This window comes from Dermacentor andersoni, chromosome 3 (genome assembly GCF_023375885.2).
Source record: "Dermacentor andersoni chromosome 3, qqDerAnde1_hic_scaffold, whole genome shotgun sequence".
In the NCBI taxonomy this organism is placed as follows: domain Eukaryota; kingdom Metazoa; phylum Arthropoda; class Arachnida; order Ixodida; family Ixodidae; genus Dermacentor; species Dermacentor andersoni.
Genome location: NC_092816.1, coordinates 119,832,234 through 119,858,006, shown reverse-complemented (window position 1 = coordinate 119,858,006; position 25,773 = coordinate 119,832,234). Strand labels below are relative to the sequence as shown.

General features: G+C 45.2%; 1 long non-coding RNA gene across 2 annotated transcripts; it reads left to right on the top strand.

The window, feature by feature from the left end:
- Nucleotides 1-14,039: 14,039 nt before the first annotated feature.
- On the top strand, nucleotides 14,040-25,164 carry LOC126539066 (uncharacterized). 2 transcript variants are annotated; one of them, XR_011893057.1, is made up of 3 exons: nucleotides 14,040-14,109; nucleotides 20,262-20,321; nucleotides 25,117-25,164. It is a non-coding gene; the product is annotated as an uncharacterized lncRNA (long non-coding RNA). The 2 variants fall into 2 exon arrangements; XR_008613711.2 differs by lacking the exon at nucleotides 14,040-14,109 and adding an exon at nucleotides 15,556-15,637.
- The last annotated feature ends 609 nt before the right edge of the window (nucleotides 25,165-25,773 follow it).

The following is a 25,773-nucleotide window of genomic DNA, read 5'->3' as shown; positions in this document are numbered from 1 at the left end:
ATGACAACGAATCAATTGATGAGATCCTATGTCGAGCAGAAGAAGCGCGACGCCTCGCTAGGCTACGCACCCTAGCATCGCAGGACCGGTCCAAGATCCGCTATGACGGGCGTCACCGCCACGTTTCCTTCGATCCTGGGGACCTTGTGTGGCTCTGGACGCCGTTGCGGAAGCGTGGCTTGTGCCAGAAGTTTCTCGCCCACTACGTCGGCCCTTACGTTATTCTGGAGCGCCTCAGCGAAGTAAACTACCGCATTGCGCGTCTCACGAGCAGTGGACGACGCTCGGCCAAGGCTGAAGTGACGCACGTCGCGCGTCTGAGGCGTTACAACCGACGAGATGACTGACTCGCCCGGCGGGCTTCGTCTGCCAGCGGGGAAATGTCACAAGCTGTCATGAACCACGCCTGCCGCGGAGACAACGAAAAGAAAGAAGAGAACGACGTTAGCCGGGCTGCCGCGAGACCGCTCTTGAACAACCGCGCCTATCAACCAGATTCATCTGGTTCTGCATTAAACACCTCGTGTGTAACAATATGTTGAAACCACATGGAAGAAATTCGGCATGTGATATTTCTGAAATTACTGTTCTATTACAGATTGGATTTTGTTCACCACGTGTTCTGAAAGCAGTGCTGTAGCGTCCTACAAGCAGAGAGCTTTCTTTTTCTTCTGGTAATATTTCGCGGGATTCTTTCAAACGCTACGAGAGGTGCACCGCAAACATGGGCACCCTGAATATTTGAAATTGACAGGTGTATTTATCTTTATCGGGCGACCGCGTTTCGCCGCCTAACAAACGTTATCGCACAGCGCGGGACGCGCCTGCATCTATCCGAAGTTTCTAGAAAGTTATCGATGCTTCTATCCGCTGTCTGTTGTCGCCGAACCTTATGTTATCTGATTTCATCGCCTGACGCGAATGGTGTAGAATATTGTGGAAGGCACGCGGGCCCCAGCGATTAGTCTGGAACCTTCGATGATTGATGTATAAAAGCCGACGCGCTTCACCCGTTGGTCAGATTTCAGACCATAGCCGACCGTGATCGCCGCTATCGTTGTGCTATTTGTGTAGCCTGTTTTTTGTGGGCACAGGTTCGTCAGTAAAAGTTCGTTTTGTCTTTCACAGTATTGTTACTGTGTTCTTCAACGTCACCACCACGTGACATCTGGTGGAAGTGCTTGTGCGTTCATGTACCGAACGCCCCCGCAAAGCCGAGATTCAAGCCCGAAGCCCGAGGACAAAACCAACATCGCCCAAGACCACCGTGCTAGCCGCCGACTGCAAGGACTGTCCCCAGAGCACGGACTTCTACCTGAGACGAGCAGGAATATTGCCACGAAGTCCACCCCAATGGCAGCCCCAGCGTCTCTCGTCGTGCTGCAGCAGTCCAGGGAGCCCCCGGCGTTCCGCGGTTCAACATTCGAGGACCCAGAAACCTGGCTCGAGACGTATGAGAGGGACGCTGCATTTACCAGCTGGAACAGCGACGACAAACTGCGACATGTCTTCTTCGCATTGGAAGACTCTGCCAGGACGTGGTTCGAGAACAGAGAAGCCACCTTAACGAACTGGGACCTTTTCCGAAGCAGCTTCCTGCAGACATTCACAAGCGTCGTACGCCGAGAAAGAGCCCAAGCACTACTAGAAACCCGAGTGCAGCTGCCTAATGAGACCACCGCGATTTTTACAGAAGAAATGAGCCGCCTATTCCGCCACGCCGACCCGGAAATGTCCGAGGAAAAGAAAGTCCGGCTACTGATGCGTGGTGTGAAGGAGGAACTTTTCGCCGGTATGGCACGAAGCCCACTGAAGACTGTCGACGAGTTTCTTCGCGAGGCCACTAGCATCGAGAAGACACTGGAAATGCGGAACCGGCAATTCAACCGCCGCACGAATTCGACAAGCTACGCCGGAGTTCAATCACTTGCCACCGACGACCAGCGCGAGACTATTCGAGCGGTCGTGCGGGAGGAGCTACAGAAGATGTTCCCGTCACCACAGACTCAAGTGGCTTCGATTGCCGACGTCGTACGTGAGGAGCTCCAACAACAACTTGGAGTAGCCCCTGAATCGCCTCAGCCGCAAGCGATGACATATGCCGCTGTAGCCCGCCGTCACGTTCCCCCACCGCGCCCATGGCAGGGCCCAGTGACGACACAGTTCCGTCGTCCACCACCACCCCCGCCGCGAGCACGCCAACCCGTTCACCCCACGCGACATTCCAAGGAAGACCGACGTTTGGCGCGCCCCCCGACCACCGTCCGCTTTGCTATCACTGCGGAGAAGCCGGCCATGTGTACCGCCGATGCCCATACCGGGAGATGGGACTCGGAAGGTTCGCTGTTAACGCGCCGCGACCACAGATTGGCGAACGACCTCGCGATATCGCCGACTACCTCGCCGCCACTCAGTGGAGCCCTCGACAACCGTCCCGTTCGCCGTCACCCGGCCGCTACTTGTCGCCGCAGCGCCGTCCATGCACTGCCCCAGCACGGCGCCGCTCTGCGAGACCATATCCGGAAAACGAAAAGCAGCAACCGATGGAGGTGCGGTTGCTGTTCGTCGAACTTACGAAGATCCTCCGCCGCCGACGAAGATGACGAAGAGGCCATCTAGACGACATAATAACGACACGCCGCCGTCCCGACGAAATCAGGAAGCCAAGACTACACCGACGAAAGACGACTTGACGACGCGACGTTCCAACTTCAGTTCAACACGACGCACCCGTGATCAGACGCGAAGACCTAACTGCAACGCCAGACAAAGAACCACCGACCACGAGGTGCTTCTGGGCGGCCACGCAGTTACCGCCTTAGTGAACACAGGGGCTGATTATTCCGTAATGAGTAGACACATCGCCGCTCAGTTCAAGAAAGTTAAGACCGCATGGGAAGGCCCTCAAATCCGGACCGCTGGAGGACACATCATCACGCCGACTGGAATCTGCACGGCAAGAATAACCATTCATGACCGGACTTACCCTGACACCTTCGTTATCCTGCAGCCAGTTATTCCAAGTCTCAACCAATCCTTCCTCTAATCAGTCAAAATCTACTCTCTATGCGGAAAGGACTAGCGCAAGAGTGGACACGGGACACTAAAAAGCTGACAAGGACAGGCGTAAACTTGCAACTGGTGTTCATTACAAAAAGGTGTGTATATGTGCTCTTGCACGCTTGATCATAATCAGTTACAAGCGTGCAAGTCAACATGGTCATCACAAAGAAACGAGAGCACCAAGGCCTTAAGAGCCTTCCCGCATACAGACTCCAGATATTCAAATTCATTAACAGTCAGTGCTATAGGGATGGCTTGCTAACGCAGTTGCATTCTGCGATAGCCGCTAGCTCAATGATGAGTCTAGTGTTTTCGTTCACAATGCTTGCTATTATTTCTGTTTTTTCAAGCAGTCAATGACAATTGCATTGGGAGCAATGGATTCCAAGGGAACCTTCTCTCCTTCTTGTACTTTCCAATTATGTTCCTGTAGTCAAGTTTAGGCAACTTCCCATTTGTCCCACGTAACGCTGCCCACGGGAAAGAGGTATGCTATACACTATTCCTCTTGAGCATTTGGTGAAACCCTTTCTTTGCACAATGTTGCGTGATTTTGATTGTCTGCTGACAGGGCTGGTTTTGGCGCACACTTAGAAAGCTTGTGGGGCGCGGAAGAAACGACCAAGACTCCAGTCCTTTGGCCTCTTTTCTTTAGTTACACCTATGTGATACTGTTCGCAGGAATCTAGCAGTCATCCCATACGTTTACGCTATCTTGCATAAACTAAAGAAAATAGGCCAAAGGGCGGGAGTTTCGGTCGTTTTTCCCGCACCCCACAAGTTATCTCAGTTATGTGCCAAAACCAGTCCTGTCAGCAGACAATCAATTTCATGCAACATCGCTCACAGAAAAGGTTTCGTCGAAATGCTCAGGGGGAGTAGTGAATAGCACACCTCTTTCCAGTGGGCAGCGTTACGTGGGACAAGCGGGAAGTTGCCTAAATATGAGACTACAGGAACATAATACGAAATACACAAGGGAGAGAGGGTTTCCTTGGAAGCCACAACTCCCGATGCAAATGTCATCCACTCAGAAAAAACAGAAATAATAGCAAGCAACGCACAAGAAAGCACTAGGCACATCATTAAGGGGGCAGATATCGCAGAAGGCAACGGCGTTAGCAAACTATCCCTAGCCTTGACATTAAAGAATTTGCATACCTGGGGTCTGTATGTGGGAGGCCGCCTTAGGCCTTGGGGAGGCCTTAGTGCGCTCTTGTAACTGACTATGATCAAGTGCACAAGAGTATACATACATGCCTTTTCGTAATAAACACTAGTTGGAAGTTCGCACCTGTTCTTGCCACCTTTTTAGTGTCCCGAGTTCACTCTTGCGCTGGTCACTTCGGCATGCAATACCAAGTATCCCGATCTCACACCCTGCTCTAGTGTCTAGTCATACAAGTTCTTTTTTTTCAGTAAAGCAGAATAAACACAGGTTCTTTCAGATTCAAGAGGCTTGTTTCTCGAACACAAATCTGTATGTATGCTGTGTTGGCTGTGACAGTTGGGTGTAGAAGCCAAGTGCAATGTGACAACACTGACACGAAGAATAAGCGGTGTAGAAAACAATGACACTAGGAGGAAACATGCAAACACAGCACGTTCTGTGTGGTGTATTTCCTGTGTGCTATGATTTCTGCCCCATTTACAGCTATATCTTAAATGATGTTGCAAGTTATCCACGTTGTAATGTACGACTTGGGTGGTGCATTGCCCAAAATAACTTATTCCAATGAACGAAACAATTTGGCTGGAGAACGCGAGCATTACCATTTACAAAATATGGAAATCTTGCAAACGGCATTTGCACCTGTCAATACGAAGCAGCATAAAGTTGAGCAAGTTGATATGGACTTATGGTATGGAAATGCAAGCACAGAAAACATGGACACAAGAAGAATGAAAAGACTTGTGTTTCCAATTTTCTTTTCGTTATTTTTGTGTGTTTTATGCGCATACCTTTCCTTACCATGGTCTTTTTTACAGTGTTTACTATATTTCTTCGGCACGTATCTTGTGATACATTCATGTACAATAGTCTTGAAGTGCACCCATAGGTCATTGACATTCATGAGACCAGCCGCGTGTTTTTCGATGAATTGATCGTAGTCTTGCTCCAATAAATCTAAAATACTTTCGTCTAGGGCATTGTTAAAGTTGAGAAACGGTTTTCTTAACTCAAGGGCAGGTGACCGCACCATGTTGCTTTTGAACAGCACTACTTCGTGGTCAGAGATACCTGGGATGATATCAATAGAGAAACCGAGTTTCCCAGTGGCATCGCTAATAAACACAAGATCAAGAAGCGAGCTTGCTCCTGATGCAAAACGTGTAGGCCCCTGTACGACCTGCTTTAGGTTGAATGCGAAGGCATTGTCGAGCAAAAGATTGGCATGTTATCATGAAGTTACACCGGCCAGAAGTTCCCAATTAATTTTTGGCAAGTTAGTCTCACCACAATATTATGTGAGAATAACGTTACGATGCTCTTCCATAAAATCGTGAAATCGTTCAAAAACCGAAATGTCAGCATCGGGGGCCTGTACACAGAACGAATAAAAATGTTCAGATGACAAAACCGAAGCAAAATCTAAACCATATCGATGGCTGTGTTATGGAGAATAACTGTGTAATCTAATTATTTTTTTATCGCTATAGCTACGCCCCCTCCCCTTGTGGTGCGATCATGCCGTACCATCTCGTGGGTGTTGGGTATCACTTCTGTATCTGGAATTGCTTCATTCAGCCACGTATCATTTATGATTGTGACGTCTGGGTCATGTGTGATAAAGAGAACGCCGAGGTCATCGCATTTAATCCAAATGCTTCTGGCATTGATATTCAACAAAGAAAAAAAAGAGGGCCTGCAGTGGGGTGGACATCTAGTCGTTGGCTGGGTATTCCCGCAGTCTGCGCATGTCTGCCATATTTACGAGAAACCTGGCAAGCTGGTCAGTCACCACTTACAGGCACCCTCTCCTCACGAATTTCGCGCCATCTGAACAGCTTTTCGTTTATCTTTATCTTGTCAAAAAACAACCCGACCTTTTCACCGTTTGCTTTCTGCTGTTGGGCGCTGACCCAAAGCTTCTAGCGTACCGACTGAACCCGTGGCGAAAAGTCTTCAGAGATTCTGTATTCTGTTTTTTTTTCAGTTTTCTGCAGTTTCGAAGAATCTTACCCTTGTCCCTTCCATCAAACATTAAAGATAATTGGGCGGCATTTTTTTGCAACGGTCCTTCCAATTCTTTGGATTCGCTCGATGGATACATCAGAAACCTGCACTGTGTCAGTGAAAATTTTTTTGACACAAATGCTTCTAGGTCCTGGTGTTGCTCTTTATTTTTTTTATTTCACGCCATAAACAATAAGATTATTTCTTCTACTCCTGTTTTCGAAGTCGTCAACTTTCCGGAGCAAAGTTTCGACAGTGTTTTGCAGTTCATCGACTTTCGATATCTTTGTTCCATATAGCGTATGTTCCAAGCATGCGGCATCAATGTTTATGTATCTATGTACTTACGTTGCGCGGCGTGACAATGCGAGCTCGTACTGTGGCGTTAGCACGTCTTTCTTTGTTTTTCGAGAAAGAGGATGATAACCGAATTTTTTTTTCGGTTGTGTTTGTTGCATTCTTTATGACGCACTCACACGTATTACGGAAATCTTGTCCTCAAGAAGAGCGATCGCTTTATTACTATGCGATCCCTCTCATATATTATGGCTTTACAGGGCAAAAAGGCAATGCCGACGCACATAGCTTATATATTTATCATGCTGATTCACCAGCCGCAATAATCACTGTGTTGAGCAGCGCCATCGGCCTCATGCAGGAAGGCTAGCGTAGACATATAGTAATTTCAAGCATACTAGACTTGAAATGCGTGAGAATGATACCGGTGTGCCACAATTAGGTGATAGCGCCTACCGCTTAGATGTTTCATGGTTGCCTTAGGTTGACCGCACACAAGCAAGCGTTTTTATGTTTAATGTTTTAGTCCCTACGCCGAGCGATCAGATAGTGAGCAGATTTACCATTTCATGCTGGTAACACAGAGACACCGGTTCTATTCGTTTATTTAAAGCGGATATACGCAAAATAGTTCACAACACATACAGACACCGCGGCTGATAATCCGCGTCACATGTTTGCGCCCCCAAGCGCGTACTGTAGTTACCGGTACACCGAAAGGCTTTCCTGACGCACTTATATGAACGGACATGCGTAAATTTCAGAAAGTAACATCTAAACCATCCCGAAATCGTTCCGCAGCCCGCGACAGCAATACCGTCAAGCAGCGCCGCGCCGGAGAGGAGGAAAGGGTTGCCACGCACCGTTCCCTCCTCACCCTAAGAAAAGGTCTATATACAAGGAAAAAGCGTGGCAGGGAAGAGACGCGAAGAACTCGTTTGTACGGCACCGCGTCGAATGTACACCATGCCCCCGGGAGCTGCCGGGTCAAGGCCACATTAGCCTTTTGCCAGCTGTAATTATCCGTGACCACCTGCAAGCGCTTACCTTTTTACCAAGGTGCCAATCCAAAGTTTAGCTACATAGAATGGAAGGGAGGAGCGGGAAGAGAAGGCAGAGATTGGGTTCAACAGACGCAGTCGCGAAGCGAGTGACTAAAGCCTTGCCACCTTTTGCTCGCAGTTCTCATACAGATACAAGGGGGGAGGGGGCGGAATAGAAAAAGCTAACGTGAGATAGCTAACGTGAGTTTTTTCTATTCCACCCCTCCCCCCTTGTACTTGTATGAGAACTGCGAGCAAAAGGTGGCAAGGCTGTTAGTTACTCGTTTCGCTACTGCGTCTGTTCACCCAATTCTCTGCCTTCTCTTCCCGCTCCTCCCTTCCATTCTATCTAGCTAAACTCTGCATTGACACCTTGGTAAAACGTAAGCGCTTTCGGGGGGTCACGGTCAATTGCAGCTGGCAAAAGGCTAATGTGGCCTTGACCCGGAAGCGCCAGGGGGCATGGTGTACATTCGACGCGGTGCGGTCCAAACGAGTTCTTCCCGTCTCTTCTCTGCCACGTTCTTTCCATGTATTTTGACCTTTTCATCGGCTTGACGGTATTGCTGTCGCAAGCTGCGGAACGATTTCGTGATGGTTTACATCTTACTTCGTGAAATTTACGCATGTCCGTTCATATGAGATCGTCAGGGAAGCCTTTCGATGCACCGGTAACTACACTACGCGCTTGGGGGCGCAAACATAAGACGCGCGTTATCAGCCGCGGTGTGCGTAAGTGCTGCGAAGTATTTGGCGTATATCCGCTTAAAATAAGCGAATAGAACCAATGTCTCTGTGTTACAAGCATGATATGGTAAATCTGCTCACTATCTGGTGGTTCGGCGTAGGGACTAAAACATAAGTGCGCATGCTCGTGTGCGGCCAACCTAAGGCAACCACGAAACATCTGAGCGGTAGGCGCTATCAAATAATTGTGGTACACCGGCATCATTTTCACGCATTTCAAGTCTAGTAGGCTTGAAATCACTATATGTCTACGCTAGTCTTCCTGCATGAGGCCGATGGCGCTGCTCAACACAGCAATTACTGCGGTTTGTGAACCAGCATGATACAAATATAAAGTATATGCGTCGACATTGCCCTTTTGCAGTGTGAAGCCTTAACATATGAGAGGGATCGTATAATAAGAAAGCGATGGCTATTTTTGAGGACAAAATTTCCGTAACACGTGTGAGTGCGTCACAGAGAACGGAACGAACACAACCTAAAAAAAATCGGTTATCATCCGTTTTCTCAAAAAATAAAGAAACACGTGCCAACGCCACAGTACGAGCTCGCAATAAACATTGACGCTGCATGCTTGGAACATACGCCATATAGAACAAAGTATCTATAATCCAGCACCTACCACTGCTTAGGATGTTCGCACAATTGGTAAACGGGCGCTTCGCTGGAAAAATATAATTTACACTATAAGGCATGCTGTTATTACTAACGAAAACTATTTAATATTCATGGCTGGAAACCTTATACACAGAACCAAGTAATCACGCAATGTAATCTGCAGCTAACAGCTTGAACGCTTGTCAAAGTATAACAGTACAGCTCCTATTGTAGCAGAACGGTTCCCACGCTCTTACAATCGTCGTGTATGTTTAATTGCTCCGAAACCGTAGCTTAAAACTAGAGGATAATACTGCAATAAGGTCACATTAGTGAATGGAACTGTCAGTAATGCACAATTGATCTCCGACGCTGATTGTAGGCTCAAACATGCGCGCACACATCGTGCTGCGTGATCCGTCCGCCTCAACGCCAGTAGCAAGTCCGGCCATATGTGACTTAAACCACTTTAGTACGTCTCACACAACCGTCTAGCGCGTAAAAGACGCACGTCCTGCTAAATAGACCGTACGAGCGCGAACACAAAGTCCAGAAACTACCGCCGAGCGTATACCTGCCATGCGAAACGGAGCGCTCGCCCAAGCCAGCATGCCGACTGCCCATAGACGGCGCCACAGCGTAGCAATATGGTGGCGCCTATGAAAAAAACGGTGTATACACGCTCTCAACCGCTCCCCGACAGCAGCAGCAGCAATAGTGGGAAAGACGAAAGAAAACGCACAGAAAGCTTCGCTTTAAAACTCACATAAGCACAAATTGGCATTTCGTACTACGCTATGTGTGTTTTTTGCTAATGGCAGCATTGAGTATACCACCTAAACCCGAGTAAGTCATGCATACCGTAAACTGCTAAAACAAAAGCACAAACCATAGCACACAACGGAAGGTGAATAAAAGAACGAATTCATTGGTCCCTGCACAACACCTCCAACAATTGAACAATGAATAAACTATTTGATCAAAAGGTCATGTGAATATTTTCACTCTCGCGCTCTGCTCACATGTGGATTACTCGGTGCATTTCGAGTCCTCTCATTCGCGGTCTATAGAATGGTAATTTCTTGCCGGACTAGTGGTCGGCCATGGCCATGAACTCCTCCATGAACCCGTCATTCACGGCAGAATGGTGGCACGTTCCGGGACAGTTGGCACAGGACACCAGGCCGCGGTCTTCGCGTAACAATGGGTCGGCGCCGCCACTGATGCTTTCTGCAACTGCAACGTCGCTGATACTGCGGCATCGCTTGAAGCGCTTCAGAGGAATGCCTGCGCATAGCAGAATAAATGGAAGGCCGTAGGTTAGGGTTCTCGAAGATACGAAATTTATAAATCAAGGCAGGAACATATATCTCGCAAGATCACAGGAATTGTACAAGAAACAATACAGAGAAGGAAACAAACTTATAAACCGAATTAAATTTCTATCCCAGTAAAAATGCGTGTTCTAAATATTACGGAGCAAGTCACGAAATATTTTATATTCCCCTTATCGGCCTAATTAGTGATGCTAATTACCACACTTCACTAGTATTAAGAATAGGGTCAAACCTAAATTTATAATGTTCTCGAGAGTTCCAAAGAACCCTCTTGACCCTATCTTTTTCATACATCACAGTCTTTCCTTGAGACACGTAAGAAATTATTGTTTACCAAGTAAAACAGGAGGAAGACGGGAGATGAAAATTCAAGATGAGCAAAAAGAGAACAAGGTGAAAGCGGGAGGCAACGTTTCCACAAGTGGACTTCACCTTGCTCTCGTTTTGCTATTGCTTAGAAAGTAGGAAATACAAGCTGCTGAACAAGATATTTCATAGAAAGTTGCGCAGTTATATTATTGGAAGTTTACCGCGGTAGCATAACTTGCAAAGTTGAATAATTAACCTTGAAAAGTTATGCAATCGACCACACGACAAAATCAGTGTGACGTGGTGCGTACAACCATAAACAAACTACATCATTCACGCTCTCCTCAAGTGTTTCGGCCAATTTTTAAACATTCTGCCGACTTTGTTAGCACACCTTGTTTTAAAAAAAAATACAAAAGAAATGCTGAGACGGCGTGGTACTTGCAGCAGAGCTGCCACGCAAAACGGCGCTTCAAAATTATTGCGTATTGCATCGATACGACAGGTTGTAAATGTTGGCATGTTCGAGAAAGTCCCGCTAGCGACAAGCCTCGCTTCTGTGCAAACCTTATGTGAGAACGCAAAGCGGACTACCAATGCTAAAACTTCAGAATAAATGGCGCGTAAGCCACACATTCGCACCTAATACGACTCCAAACGTTGAGCGCAGTAGACGATCAACATTGAACAAAATTCACGTGAAATGTTTTGGATATTAATGAACGAAATAGTGCTGTTTTATCTGCATCGAAGGCGACGTATTTTTCCTAAAACATGATTCATGGTAACTGAGACATCCTGTACATATCTTGCACGTCTGGCAACAAATTACAGTATACGCGAATAAACCAAGCACAAAAGAAGCCTACAGCAGTAGAACAAACCGCCATAAACTCTGAAATAAAAAGAAGAAAAGTACTCACCACCACGATAGACGATGCGCTTCTGGGCAGCGGGTCCTGACGAAGGGCCGGGCTCGGGAACAGCGTCACCGCCTGCAGCCCGCTTGGAGGCCAATGGAGCGCCCGTGGCCAGGAAGACAGTGTCTCGTGCAGCCAGCTCCACTCTCCTTGGGCACACCACGCGGCCACTGGGCAGGGTGAAACGCACTCGCTTTGGTGTTGGAGTGGACATCGGCTGGCAAGTAGTGGCCACACAGCCCACTGCGGCTACCGGTTCCCGTTCAACTTGCATGGCTCGTTTTCTCGGTGCAGCGACTGCGATGCACGTCCGCACAGAACGAAGTCAGGCGCAGAATGAAATTTTGGTCACTCGCAAGGAGACCCGTGTCTATCCCTTTCCCTCTCGCACTCCACCAGCCAATGGGGTGGTTGCTTAGGAAGCGTCCGTGCAAGGTCAAAGTATCTCAGGCCCCGCCTATACCGGTGGCGCCCCCTCCCCCCACATGGGCTAGATCCGACACATTTTAACATAAAACGAAGGAGTAATTGCGCATTTGTAATACAAAGAAAATGGGAATATTTTTACCTTGTCCTGGCCCAGACATTCCCACCTGGGCCGACGGCAGCAATGCCAAAGCCGAAAATTACAACCACATCATGCTGCTCTCCCAACGAACACATAAATAGGCAGGTTTGAAAACGAGACTGAGCCACACTTACACCATCGACGTTCTGTCATGACTGTTTACGGTAAGCGGCGAAAAAAAGTGGTGTCTTTCTACCAGCGTTAACGTCCGAGCTGCAAACTGGCTGCTGTATATTTCATTGTTCCGTATATCAGGTGGATTTTCTTCGCTCGGCTTCGTGCTCCAATTCTGCCTTGTATATTGTTTAACTCGAATGCTGTTACTCGGAAGATTGAACGTCCACCATAGCCAAATTTTGAAATTGTTTTTCCGTCATGGGGACGTCGGGGCCATGACAGTCGAAGGGGGTATCTATTTTTCTCTTCGCTCAGTTACAGGGAAAGATGGTGGCTTTTCCGCTATGAACCGTAGCAGTTCTACACCATTTCGCTTGAGTAGCATGAAGACGCATGAAGTCTGTGCTATACAGGAACGGGGTGCGAGTAAAGCACATTTATCTACACCCAGCAGGCTTGGTTAAAGGTATATTAAAGCCAATCAGTAAGGAAATATTGTTCCCTTAAACATGTATCAGCTGAGGCTGTAGATAATTGCTGTAAAGTTGCATATTTACCATGCCATGGCTCTGCAGATTGCGTTTCAACAAATCACAAGCCAGGACATTAATGCCTGCATTTTCCAGTAAGCACTGCCGCTTGCAGAAGATAAGGACTTCGGATTTTCCCTTAGCGTGAATTGTCTCAAATTTTTTGAACAGAGGAAGCATTATGAATGACAAAACAGCACGCACAACTGAATGATTGGCTGCAGCTATTATGAGAAACAAACTGTCGGTCCCTGCGACGCTACCATAGACGACTAAGCGCGCACGCGTGGTTGTGTGTACGCCAGTACAGGCTATCGATGCCGATGCCGCACTTCGCCATTTCCCTCTCAAATTTCTTCTTTTTTCATTTTGCGCAGAAGCATACTCTATCCTCAACCTCCTCACTTGCCCTTGCTTTTTTCATGCCACCGATTCTCGAGGTTCAACGCAGACTCCTGAATGCAACTGAAGTTACGTGATCACCTCACCGTGCGACCAATTTCATGCGGGACCGGTAGCCATTTCACACTTGTTCGCTCCCTTCACGTTAAATAAGTTGTGCTGTAATCTTTCGCGGCGCCTTATGTAACCTAGTATGCTACGTTCCCGTGTTATCTAGACATACATGTTCAAAGTGATGTTTAATATTGAGGGATTGTTGTGCATTAGTGAGTGACAGTGTGCGAAGCCAGTGTCGCAGATAAAGGGAGCGTTGCGGCGAAGACAACTTAACATCGAGAGCGAAAGGGTGAGCGCAAGAAGCCAACGACGAAGAAGCGACGCGCGTGATCTCTGATGCGACGTCAAAACAAAATACTAAGACGAAAGAAACAATTAAGGACCGTACACGTTGTGTGACGTAGATGAAAATGAAGGAAGAAGGAGAGATGAGCGAGAGACCAAGGGACGTGTATGATGCCGTTTGTACTTACATACAATCAACAAAACGAATAATTTTTTATTGTTCTCTTATAATTTGCTTGTTTTTGTATGTATCCTTTTTTTCTTTTTTTGCTCACATCGAATTGGTAACACTCCAAAAGAATAGGTAATCGTTTCAGCACGCAATTCTTGGCCAAACCCCTCGTGTGCGTATGAGCCACAACATGAGGCCATTGTCATCATCATCGAGACCCTAGAACGGTGTGGTTGGTGTTCGGACGCAAGTCAGCGTCCCCTGGTAGCGGGAGAAAGCCGTCGGCCCGTGGGCCCTAGCGTGATAGCCAGGATGCCCGTAGGGGTATCGTGGCTATCACGCTCTGGCCCTGTCGCTCCCAGTCCAGGTTCACAGGCCCAACCTGTGGAAATGGCGGTGTGCGGTGGTGGTATACCTGTTGTATACCTGTTGCATTTGGGACTTCACTGAGAGAATAAGAAGGAATCGACGATGGACTGCTACGCAAGTAAGCGATTTAAGTGTCCTTTTTCATTGTTGGTGCACGCCGCGCGTGCGAAATGCACGCGATGGCCGGTGAAGGTCTCAACTGTGTTGTGTGAGCATGCCCTGTCAATGCCCTGTAACGACATTCCCGCTTGGTCATGAGGATTGATAAAGGCGCGGCATTGCGAGTCTGTGATAAATGGTGTACCGTTTGTTGTGCTGATTTCTTGTAGAGTACATTGAGACGCGTAGGCAACATCAGCGACGATGTCGTCTGTAGCAGTTCGTTATCGGCTGTATGTGGCAGCTGGTTTACAGACGCTGCAATTCCAGTTTAGCAATCTGTTATGCTTTGTTATTGGCACTGCAAAATAAAGTGCAGTTACTGTTCCCCTTAGCAATCTCTCACGACGCGCTGTAACACTATGTTAGCCGTATTCGGCGACGCATTGCATCTCAGCGAAATTCTATTTTGTCATTAAGCTTAGGACGCAGTGTCCTGGATTGGCGTGCATAATCGCTGTCTTCATACTCGTAAATGAAAGATTGCTTCTGGAATTGAAAGTCTGCTTGTGTATGAAGACCTCATAGAGCATGTTGCATGCGATACTCCTACATCACAATGAATGGACGGTGTAGCGTCCTTGCTGCCGTAACATCGTGCGATCTGCAGTGTTAGGTAAGACTGGTGTAACACGGTGCCTTGGAACACTGTGGGATCGAGCCCGATCAATCGTGCGCGATCGCACTTGAAAGTGTCCGCGTGTACCCATAAGGTTCGCTGGAGAAGAAATTGATTATTTTTCTAGCTGGCAATCGGTATCAGATGTTTCGCGAGTTTTTGTTTTTGTTTTGTTTTTACTTCAGACAGCTACCAGGCTGACTATCAACGTTCTGAGGCAATACGTCAGCATTTAACGTAACCTGGGAGTGGATTGCCACGTAAATTTTGCCCATCTGCGGCCGTAATTGTAAAGCAAGCGCATGTGATAAGTAATTTTTAACGTAACCTTGACACAGAATAGCGGTGGCCAAAAGTGTGTAATGGACATCCAAAGTTAAAAATGTTCCAAACTGGTATAAAAAAATCAAAAGGTGTGTCAACACTGATGTTCAAGGCTGGTTCTAATACTGACTGTCTCTAGTTGCGTAGACTAATTTTTAGCATATAGGCTTCACTACAATAATTATTCTAAAATATATGTTTTGAGTTATGTAGAGCAAGATGTCTGCTGTTTTGCCGAATAGAAGGTGCTTCATGAAGTCTTTTTTTTAAATGAGTTGAACGATACAATTGAAGACACCAAACGACACCACAGCAATCGGTAATTCGGTGACGAGCTTATGTGCAAGAGTATTTGTATACGAAAATGTTTTTGCTTTACTGTGGACGACCGGTCTGAAAATACCTGGTATTATTTGCTTCAATTGCAGCTATTGCGCCAGTGAAGGATGTCTGTATGCCGGTTTGCGCTCAGTTTCTCAGCCAGCGGTCCTGCTTGCAATGTCAGTGTGCCACAGCAGTCTGTCTAATGGTGCTCTTTGTTCTGGTAAGCTGTGCCATTCTATTGTATATCTGTCTTGCATATGCAGTCTTAATGGACAGTGACTGCAAATGTTGGTGGAATGACGAGGCCTATGCAAGTAGAGTAATTTTTGCAGATGCATTCAAAGGATAATGGATGATTTGTTTTCCTGTGCCAACAAATTGGTTCAGCATGAGCACGTCGACTTGAAAGGGATATTGTTTCATACCTGACTTGGGTGCACATATGAGTGGTGTTTTAAAAACACTTATAGTGCCAGAGTTCAAGATTTGCGGCAACAGATAAAACACGCACCAATAAAATAACTGTTTGTCCAGTGTTGACTTAATGAGTATGCAAAAACACTGCACACTGATCGCTAGCATGCATGAGCTCCATGGTAACTAAGATTAGTCACAAATAAGCTCACTGTGAGCTAGTGTTGAGCTAACTATTACATGTGAGTTTGCTATGATGTAAATAAGTTCAACATTGGAAGGCAACGTAACAAAGTAAAATTATTGCCTGAGCTCGCAGCTGCGTTGCGTGGTCAGGCGACCAAAAGATATGAATATTTAAAAGGGAACGAACAGTGCTACTGCCAGTACGAAGTGACAGCGTTGTACACAGCAACATATTCCCTTTGTCCTGTCTGTCGCCCTGTTCAGTTCCCTTCTAAACATGCACCAAGCAGGCCAATTCAGAACGCTCCGGCAGGTTGATCTGAATACTTCGATTTGTCAAGCAGGTTAAGTGATGACACGCTAGCATTGTGACAGCTATTCTGAAAATTATGTCTGCTTTGAAAATGTGTCATGAAGATACTTCACTGCTAAAAGTTTGGTGTACAACTGCACAAAGCAGCATCAATAGCTATGTTGCTCCGACATGTTGTGTCAAGGGTCTGTACATAATTTGTAAGATAATCCTTGAGTCGTCAGCCAGTTTGTCCTATATAATTGCGGCTGCAGGAAAGTGGGATATTGTAAAGAGCAGCAACTGTAGTATCTATGATCTCCAGCACATACTTTTTTATGTAAAGTTCACTTGTTACCCTGGTCCGGTTAACATTTTGTACGTGCCCAGATTGCTTGGCACTGAAAATAAAAAGGTTGTTTCAACTCTCTGAGCAATTTGCTTGAATTGCTGGTTGCCTTTGTGTACAGATTGCATAACAGTCATAGGCCTTGGCTTTCTCGAAGTTGTCTGACCTGAGACGTCAGCTACGTTCAACTCCGTTAAATGCTTCGTGGCAATGCATGCTAAAAGGCAGTGCGAACGCACCGTTAAAAGCAAACATTGTACTTGGTTATGGAAGCTCCCCTCCACGTCGGGGTGGTGCCAAGTGTTAAACGTGCTCTCCGGTGTTCCTGTAGCAAAAACATGCTTCTGTGTTCAGGTGCACCAATAGAAAAGGTAAAAACACCTTTGAGTACAGGGAATAGCTCCAGCTCGATGCTCACCACAGAAAATCCTTCAGGCCCAGATAGCGGAGCTTGCCTTTCAGTAGTAGTTTTGCTTACTTGAACATGCGTGGCACTTTGTAGGAGACATTAAAAAGGTGCTCAACCACTTTAATTGCGACTTTTCACTACCAAGAACACTTTCAGCTAGTCGTAAAACACTAGCTGCTGTAAGAACCAGCGTAGTAAACGTATTCTGCTTCATTGGAAACTTCCTACCCTATATGACGTGAAGTAAGGCTACTAAACGGGTAGAGTGATTTGTTTTCTGTCTTCTCTACAGTGCTAGATGAGCTCATGGAAGGGGGAAAACTACATTTCAATAGGTGAAGTGCCAACAGAGACAGCACAGTCAGAAAGAACAGACAGGACAAGGGGCTACTTGCAACTGTTTATTGAGGTCAAAACCGCTGAATATATAGCCATGGGGAGAGGGGGAAGAAAAAAAGAAGCACTGATTATGTGAATGCGCATGCGCGAAAATATGGAAGATGTATATGAAGGAACTCATAAGATTAAACAAAATCTAAAACTTATCTAAAAACATGCATTCATTTCTGTAAATAGTCGGAGAAGGCGTGTCGACCCAGGCGTCCCCTCTTTTCATAGTCTGGTTGGCCTCCAACAGTTCACGTGCCACAGTGTCTTCGCTTTTAAACAAGATTGTTGTATCATGAAGCCTTGCTTCACATACTTGCTTATTCGCATTCTCCCATGCCTTGCAATGAAGCAGCAGGTTTTAGCCATAACCATTTGTGAGTGAAAGCTTGTGCAACTGCAGGCGTTCATTAATACATCGACCAGTTTGTCCGGTTGACGCCTTCCCACACTTCAGCGGTATGCAGTATACGACCCCTTCTCCGTCCTTCACAAAAGGGTTTCTGTGTTTACTAGAACACTCTACTTTCTTAGTCATCATATCCAATCAGACGGCACAAAGTAGCAAGTTTTTGGGGCACGGAAGAAACCACAGGAATTTTGTATTTCTCGATGACATGTTTAAGATTATGCGGCACTTTGTGAGAATACGGTATCACCACTGCTTTAGATTTCTTTTCTAATGTTTGACCTTCTTCACTGCTTCAGTTTCTTTCTTTTTTCACCTGTTTCAACAACGCCTCCAAAACATTGCTCAAAACCAAACAAGGAAAGCCAGCTTTCTTCAACTTCAAAATCTGTTCGTCAAAGCTTTTGTGGGCCTTATGACAGCACAATTCTTTAAGGGTGAATTCAAGGCACATAGTGGCAATCGCACGTTTAACAGTCTTGGAGTGCGTAGACTTATACTGCAACAATTAATTGCAGGGTCGGCATACCGACCTCGTGCCCGCAAGGAATTTCTGCCGTATACAGTGGCGATACCGTATCCTCACGAAGTAGCGCGTAATCTTAAACACGTCGCCGCGAAATGTAATATTCCTGTGGTTTTTGCCGTGCCCCGAAAGCTCGCTACTTTGTGCCGCCTGATTGGATCTCATGACTCTAAAATTAAACTGTTCTATTAAACATACAAACCCTTTTGTGAAGTGTGAAGAAGCGGTCGTATACCGTGGAAGTGTGGGGAAGAGTATATCGGACAAACTGACCGTTGTATTAGTGAACACCTGTGGGAGCACAAGCTTTCGCTGAAAAACAGTTATGGCTTAAACATGCCACTTCATTGCAAGGCCAGCAGGAATGAGAATAAGGAAGTATGTGATGCAAGGCTTCATGATACAACAATCGTGTTTAAAAGCAAATACACTGTGGCATGTTAACTGTTTGCGTTGGTATATATGTACTCTTTATTTATGAATAGCAATAATAAAAAAGAAAATAAGCTGATAAGAGTAAAAAATTTGATATATTGTTATTTTCAAGGCTTTGAAAATGTGCACACGAGAACATTTTGCAAGGCTTAGATGTTCGTGCTCCTACACTAATATGCGCATTCATAGCGTAATCGAAGTGTGTAGGTGCACGCACTCAAGAAGACTGCGGTTGTGTGCCCATCAAAAAAGCAATGCGTGTGGCAAAATGCCGCTAATCTTCATCTTATCGCCAACCAGATGCAATAAGTTTCGCGAGTCTCAAAAAAAGAAGGAGCAATGGAAACGCAAGCATGGCAGCATCCTTCCTATGCGCACCGCTGTGAGCACTAAATGAGCGAGAAACAAGCAGTAGCCTTTTGAGCGATTAGTAACGAGATAGCCATCAGTTCTATCGCTAAAACAAGCCATGTATCGAAAACTCGGAGAGCGAAGGGTGCAAAAGAAATTCCCTGTATTTCCACATAGTGGCAGCACATGAAATAAAGCAAAGGTTAGGAAATTGGCGCGCTTTTTAAACCTACACACGGTGCCGTAAATATACGGCATCGACCATTTTTGTACTTGTTCGCGGCACGCTATATTTACGTCATTGACCCTCGAAGGGTTAAGGAGTCACGCTCCTTGAAACAATTTCTCTTAACAACATAGGAAAATACCGCCTGAGAGTCTCCATCTCTTACATCTGCTGTGTTGCACATCATAATTGTAATAAAACTGTATTTAGTGCCTGCACAGCATAGGCCACATGGGGTTTTATCACACTTTGTCTTTTCTCCCCCTGCGCCAGGTCTTATATTAACAACTGCTACCTGCAGGCCGTCATAAAATTGCTTCAACATTGTGGACAGATTCCAATATTTTTTTCTAACCATTCTCTCACGTGATCTAAAGAAAATTAACTTGATTAGCCTGACATGAAGATGAATTTGAAATAATTTATTTATTGTACTTGCTTGGCAGCACTGAACTGTTTCTTTAATCAATATAATACTTGCAATTCACCTTTGTATTGCTGGGTAATATGGTTAGTTATTCACCAGAAAGGATACCGAATTTTCCACCTTCTTAGTGTAGGTTAGACACTCACTTGTTGGACTTCACAAAGAGCGACTTGTGGTTGCTAGGAAATAAAGGTTTACTGAAAATTTTCATACATCCAATTTATTTCTGCTTACTAGCATGTTTGTATTAGCATGTATTTCACAAAGTTGAGGCACCATAAAGTACATTCTATCATTCAATGTCTGTGACATGGTTAAGCAGGTTGACCATATCTAATTAGAACTTCCTATGTTCTGGGGCACTTGTTAGCAACCTAAATTATGTGGTTTGGTGCTGTCAGTGTAAGCCAAATGTCGTTTTTGGTTCTCCCAGGAAGGACGCAAGCATTGCTGAGGAGCCATTTGACCTGCCGCCACACTAATATTATATTTGGTAAGGTCTATTACAGATCTTATTTCGTGTAGTACGTGCTATAATTCTGTACAATGTGTTCAAAACTTCAGTAAGTGGGCTGTTCGACAACAGGTGTTTACAAATTATAAAAGATGTTCAAGGTCATTAGTGATACAATTGCTGCTCACTGCTGAATTTTTTTCCCAATAAATGATGAGTCATCCAGCAAGCGCGGCTCTCCTGGCTAAATATACAAACTTTCATATACGGTTAATTTTTTATCACAAGTGCACAGCAGTCGGGGACAACTGTTCACAGCGACAATTTCATAATATTTACTTACATGCAAAAGTGAGTCAATGGTCAGGTATACTTATGAAGTTTTATGAAACGTGTTCCTCATCATATTGCATACTTCATTGAAAAGTTTGTCGCGGAATCCTCACTTCTATGAACGGATCAACAGTTGTCGAACGATGGTCGTCTCTATAGTCAATGTTTGGGCAAGAGGCTTGTCTTCAGCGCACTAACAAGATACCTTGCCATGCAGCTTCAGCTGATCAGTATGAAGACATTACATAGGATAGGAACAGAAAGCATTAGTGGGCCTCTTCGATTATCAGTCCTTGACAGTCCTGGACTGCTTAGCACTGCTGTGCCGCCTTCGATTTTCTCAATCAGCTTCGGAAGCCCCGCCCACCAGTCCGAGAGCAGCCAGTATCGAATTCGTTTTACCAGAAGTCACAGACCCTGCGGACTCTCAGAGCTGTCAGCAGATATTTGTTCAGACATATGCAAGTAGCTAGCAGACGGCGGCTGTCTTAAAAAGATGCACGCGGGCTTGACGCCATGTTGTAAAAGACGCTGTTTGTTTATGTGCACTTTGCGCGTTCCAGACAGCAAATATCATGCACTCAGCTATCACTTCCCGTAAATGGATGCTTCATGGGCCATAATGCGAGGTTTTCATGAGTGGTCTAATTGCTGCAACCTTAGTCCTTGTGTTTTTTAAGACAAAGCTCAGCGATCAGGCCCAAATGCTTGCTTTTCTTGATGTGTTTCGTGAAATGTGCCATGCTCATTGCTATATGCATAGTAAACAGGTAGATTTCGCTTTTCAGATGAGTGAAACTGTTTGCGAGGAAACGTATCATATTGCACGTAGATATTTAATGCTGGTAGCTGGCGTGGCATACAGGGTGTCTCACGTAACTTGACCCAAATATTGAAAATATGCAAATCCCACGTAGCTGGACAGAACCAAGGTAATGTTGTTTGCCCTCGCTTGGAGATACTCATTTTTTTCATTTTTCCAGATAAAATAATTAGTATTCAGTAAATAATCAACTTCTCAAATATTATGAATAATACATGCTACATAAAAGTGTTTTTCCTAGCGTGAAAGAAGCCTGCAAAAACACACTAAATTGTTGCGTGACTGTCCATTCGCAGTACTTTGCGTGTATTCGCTAGCTTCTTTCTCGAAAAAACACTTCTACGCAGCATGTCTCGAACAACAGAAAGCTGTATGGTGAGCTTTTCATGTTGCTCTACAATTTTCTCATGGACACTTCTAATGTAATTATAATATTTGAAATGTTCTATAATTAACGAAGATGAAATATTTATTTTGGCGGAATGAAAAAATATCTGAGTATCTCCAAGCTACGGCAAACAACATTACCTTGGTTCTGTCGAGCTACGTGATATTCGCATATTTTATTGTTGTGCTCAAGTTACGTGGGACAACCTGTATAATCAGAGCTTCACCAATTGCTGTTGGCATGTGTGCTGATCTGTTCTGTTACCCAAATTCGAGATTTCGCTTTTGGATGTGCAGGATTAGTAGACGGTGTAGACGCGCTCTGTCCTAGACACACGTCCGGCCTTTAGTAGACGGTTTCACGAGCTTTGAGGATATCGGCCTGTGCATTGTGGGTGAACAGGGATGTGGCACAACCGTGTTTTTGCTTATTTTCGTGTGGCAATGACGCTTAAATATTGCAGGAAATGAATGAGCTGGCTTAAATACAGCGGTTAAGGGGCACGAAGAGCGAGAGCACGATGTAAACTGAGCTTTGTTAACATGTTCAATGTGCTCAGGCTGCGATTCCATTATGCAAACTTTATGGTTGTATCGACGACATGGCCTCTGAGACTGCACCATTTTGAAAACCACGCTACTCAATTTGCTGGGTAGGGCGCTATCTACTAGTAGCTAAAAGCACGAGGTCACGGGATTGAATGCCGTTCATGGTTGCCGCATTTCAATGGGGGCAAAATATGAAAACACCCATGTACTTAGATGTAGGTGCACGTTAACGAACCCCAGGTGGTCGAAATTTCCGGAGTCCTCCACTACGGCATGCCTCGTAATCAGAAAGTGGATTTGGCACTTAAAGCCCCATAATTTAAGTAGCTAAGAGCAGACAACAGCAGCCAGGAGAGCGACTTCTAATCACGGTGCTTTCAAACAAAACCTCGGACAGTCCCAGGCAGCTGGATGACATGACTGGGATGCGCCCTTTTGTCAATGCTAGCCAGAGCGGAAGCCACAGGTGGTTTGCGGACAGTCTGGGACTGCATAATCGAAGAGGCGCAAAGCTCTCACACACATTATGTCCACTGCAGGACGAAGGCCTTTCCTAGTAATCTGTAAATATATCTGGCTTGCGCCAACTGAGTCCATCCTATGCTTGCATATTTACAAATTTCGTCATGGTGCCTAGTTTTTTTTTTTTAATTCGAAAGCATGCCCTTAGGCATAATACAAAAGATGTTAGAAATACACGAACAGATTCGACTCGTGCAAGAAATCTAGGAGTGAACGATGATGGGGTCCATGAATCCAACGTTCAAGGTCGGGTGGGCGGCCAGGCCGAAGGCCTGTTGCCCGGAGATGGCGGAGACGGCTTAGATGGAGCCCTGGGCACGTCCATAATAGGTGTGTCACTGTCACATTTTGGATTCCTGTGTTGCAAAATGGGCACGATGAGCCGTAAGGACCATGGTATTGTTGTGGCCAGAGAGTCATGGTGCCTAGTTCTTTACCATCCTCAACAGCGCCTTTTTTATTTATCATGCGTATCATTTTTGTCGTTCCGTTGCTTGTTGAGCAGGCCTTCATTCTCAAGCTTCATTTTTATAGTGCCAGGTTTCAGTTTTTTAGATTAGTTTTAGCACAATGCAATGGTGGTACTTTTAAGACTAATGGTAAGCAATAGATGGTGACTCAGTAATGTGTGACTTAAGACATCTAAACAATTTATAGTCTTTAAATTTTTTTCTACTGATCCAGGACTCCTGTGACTAATTGCCTTAAGTAACATATTTCATTGCCTTCTTGCCTTAGAAAATATAACTGGTGCCTTCTTGCAAGCCTTTGAAGTGGCAACATGTGTACTGCAGATAGTAGGGCATGTCCAGATAAATTCAACTGCACATGCCTGGCGATCACTTTTAATTTTGATTTAAAAATTTATTTTGCTGCCCGAGCCTGGCGACAATGAAATCAACCTTAGTTTCCCAAGAAAAAAAGGTGTCTCTGCAAAACACAATATAGAATGACCTGTTTAGTTAGAAGCATTTTCCCTGGATTTTACCGAATGTGCATTTTGGATAGATACGAAGGAAATGGTGTTGTCGCTGTGGCTTTAAAAATATTTTGTACCAGACTGCAGGCCAATAGCATTAATTCTAACTAATTACCACAGAGTATCCCCACTACGGTATAAAGAAAAAAAATTTTTGGAACGATACATTGCGCAAATTGACCAAAGTTTTTTGTCCTTTGCATTTATTAACAGCATGGAATTTGGCCATCCTGTTGCCATGAGTCGTAGAAATTTGAGCAAATAGCTCTGTTTTCATTGGCTCTCAAAATCTACAGGAAATTCTCATTTTTAGGCATGTTAATGAATTACTCTACTTCAAAATTTTTTTTAAGAGAGGCTTGATTCATTTCAGAAATTTCCCGAATTAAGCGCATTCACATTAAGCAATGCAATCTGGAAAAAATGTGTTGTATTATTTGTTTGGTTATGGGATCGCAAGTGAAGAAGTGGACAGAATAAACAGTATTGCCTGCCGGAGCCATGTATGGGGTCCAGGCATAGTTGCAGGTTTCTTTTCATAAAGGGCAAATTTTTCGGTGAACACAGTGCAATAGTATAACTTTTTAGGAAGATGGGAAGGGTATGTCGATGCATTCACGACCGTAACTTTCAATTTTCACTGCTCGAGTAAAAGAACATTACACATTGATACTTCTTCCGTGACACAACAAACCATATCCGAAAGGGGCTGACAGCTGTTGAGACAGTTGTGGTGCAAGCATGGTTTCTTTGTATTTTTGCTATTCTACCACCTGTCAGCTGGACAATATCTTTGGCTTGCTTGTTCTGCGTCGGAAGTAAACAACATGCATGGTTTGCGCTTGTTTCAAGAGTGCTTCATTGTTTTAGGAAACAGTAAAATCTGCAAGGTGTTTTAGTGGAGCAGTGAAAGTTTAAAGCTATGGCCTACAGTATGTGGCCATGGCAGCTCTACCTAAATATGGGAAATGTAATCTCCGAATGTCATAATGTGCACGTGACATCTTTGGCTGTTCCAAGCAAACCATCAATTGACTTGGGTCCTTTCTATCTGAAGCTTTTTATCCTATAAGGCTACGAATGAATATATACAACATGGCTGAGTCTGAACCATTTCTTTTGACAAGTGCACTTGTAGTGATAGTTGTGAATTAGAAATCATGCTTTATCTGAGTAACAATAGTGATGATGACGGTAAATAATTGAACAGCCTTAATTGATTGGTGTGTCTTTCTCTTCAGGCAAAGCCGAAGGCCTCTGCAAGCAGCCAGTCATTCCAAGTCTCAACCAATCCTTCCTCTAGTCAGTCAAAATCTAGTGTCTATGCGGAAAGGACTAGCGCAAGAGTGGACACGGGACACTAAAAAGCTGACAAGGACAGGCGTAAACTTCGAACCGTTGTTCATTACAAATAGGTATCTATATGTACTCTTGCGCCCTTGATCTTAATCAGTTACAATCATGCAAGTCAACATGGTCATCGCAAATAACCGAGCGCACCAAGGCCTAAGGAGGCTTCCCGCATACTGACACCAGATATACAAATTCTTTAACAGTCAGTGCTATAGGGATGGCTTGCTAAAGCAGTTGCATTCTGCCTTAACCGCTACCTCAATGATGAGTCTAGCGTTTTCTTTCACACTGCTTGCTATTATTTCTGTTTTTTTTAAAACAGCCGATGATATTTGCATTGGGAGGAATGGATTCCAAGGAAACCTTCTCTCCCTTTTTGTACTTTCTGATTATGCTCCTGTGGTCTCCAGTTTAGGCAACTTCCCATTTGTCCCAAGTAACGCTGCCCGAAGGAAAGAGGTATGCTATACACTATTCCTCTTGAGCACTTGATGAAACCCTTTCTGTGCACAATGTTGCATGATTTTGATTGTCTGCTGACAGGG